Source organism: Mus caroli, chromosome 6 (assembly GCF_900094665.2).
Source record: "Mus caroli chromosome 6, CAROLI_EIJ_v1.1, whole genome shotgun sequence".
Taxonomy (NCBI): Eukaryota; Metazoa; Chordata; class Mammalia; order Rodentia; family Muridae; genus Mus; species Mus caroli.
This window is the reverse complement of record NC_034575.1, coordinates 33,162,558-33,164,713: the sequence shown is the minus strand read 5'-3', so window position 1 is coordinate 33,164,713 and position 2,156 is coordinate 33,162,558. Positions and strand designations below refer to the sequence as shown.

Genomic DNA, 2,156 nt, shown 5'->3' with positions numbered 1-2,156 from the left:
CGGGAAATTGGGTTCCCTCCCCCTTCCTTTATAAACTGAGTGTCTGGAAATATTAAATGGAGTCTTGATCCGAATGTTGTCTTGACTCCATTGTTTCTTCCGCCCCGTCTAGTTACCTCTCTTTCAGCCTGAACTGCCATTCTCAGTGAACCGTTCGTGTTGTGGACCGCGGGCGGGCCGCAACAGTCACCTAATGAAGTATATACCTGGGAGGAGGATCCTCTGGTTGGTATAATTCCATGCACTCTTCATCAAAGTTTTGAGAAACTTGCTGATAATGACACTGAGTTTTCAATTAAAGTGTCCCTATTGGAAATCTATAATGAGAAGCTTCTTGATCTTCTTAGTCCATCTTCTGATGTTTCTGAAAGGCTGCAGATGTTTGATGATCCCCAGAACAAGAGAGGAGTGATAATCAAAGGCTTAGAGGAAATCAAAGTCTACCAAATCTTAGAGAAGGGAGCAGCAAAAAGGAAAACTGCAGCAACCTTGATGAACGCTTACTCTAGTCGTTCACATTCAGGTTTTTTTTCTGTTATACACATGAAAGAAACGACAATTGATGGAGAAGAGCTTGTTAAAATAGGAAAGTTGAATTTGGTTGATCTCGCAGGAAGTGAAAATATTGGGCATTCTGGAGTTGTTGAACAGAGGGCCCAGGAAATACCAACCAGTCCCTCTTGACTCTGGGAACAGTTCTTGTGGAAAGAACACCTCATATTCCTTATCAAGAATCTAAACTAACTAGAATTCTGCAAAATTCTCTTGGGGGACATACAAGAACATCTACAATTGCAACCATTTCCCCTGCATCTCTCAATCTTGAGGAAACTCTGAGTGCATTGAAATATGTTCACAAAGAACATAATGAATAAGCCTGAAGTTAATAAAAAACTCACCAAAAAAGCTCTTGTTAAGGAGTATATAGAAGAAATAGAGCATTTGAAGCAAGATCTTGCAGCAGCTCATGATTAAAATGGAGTGTACATCTCTGAAGAAAGTTTTAGAGTCATGAATGGAAAAGTAACTGTTCAGGAAGAACAAATTGTTGAGTTGGTTGAAAGAAATCAGTGTTCTCGAGGAGCTCAGTAAGTTGCTTAACACAGTTAAAGAAACCACTAGGAATGTATCTGGTCTACATTCTAAACTGGACCACAAGAGAGCAATCGATGAGTACAATGCTGAAGCTCAGGAGAGCTTTGGCAAAAATCTCAACAGTCTGTTTAATAATATGGAAGAATTGATAAGGATGGCAATGCAAAACAAAAGGCCATGCTAGACNTTCATAAGACACTGTTTGGTAACCTGATGTCTTCTAGTGTCTCTGCATTAGACACCATTACCACNACAGCACTTGAATCTCTCATGTCTATTCCAGAAAATGTGTCAGCTCGTGTTTCTCAGANTTCTGATATGATATTGGAAGAGCAATTGTTAGCAGCACAAAGTAAAAGTGTTCTGATTGATGAACTTGTGACCGACCTTTTCACTTCCCTGAAAACCATCATAGCCCCTGGTGTGGTTTCCATCTTGAACATAAATAGGCAACTACAACATATTTTCAGGGCTTCATCGACANTGGCTGAAAAGGTAGAAGATCAAAAAAGAGAAATGGACAGTTTTCTCAGCATATTGTAGAACAATTTACATGAACTTCGAGAAAACACCATTTCTTCCTTGGTTGAATCACAAAAGCTTTGTGGAAACCTAACCGAAGACCTGAAGACAATAAAGGAAACCNATTCACAGGAACTTTGCCAGTTAAGCAGTAGTTGGGCAGAGATTCTGTGCTTTAGAGAAGTATGAAAACATCCAGAAACCACTGAACAGTATTAAAGAAAATACAAAATGGAAGTCTAATGATATAATCAACAAAACAACAGTTCACAGTAAGAAAATTGCTGAATCTAATGGATTATTACAAGAACTCAGACACTTTAATCAAGAAGGCACACAGTTGGTTGAAGAGTCTGTAGGACACTGCAGTTCACTCAACAGCAACCTGGAGACTGTATCCCAAGAGATCACACAGAGGTGTGGGACCCTGAACACAAGCACACTTCCTTTTTCTGATCAGTGGGCATCCTGCTTAAGCAAGAAAAATGAAGAACTTCAGAATTTTTTTTTTTTTTTTTTTTTTTTTTTGGTTTTTCGAG

General features: G+C 39.1%; 1 pseudogene; it reads left to right on the top strand.

Annotated features, from left to right (window-relative positions):
- The window catches only part of LOC110296564, a 2,703-nt pseudogene extending 587 nt beyond the window's left edge, over positions 1 to 2,116 (top strand).
- The last annotated feature ends 40 nt before the right edge of the window (positions 2,117 to 2,156 follow it).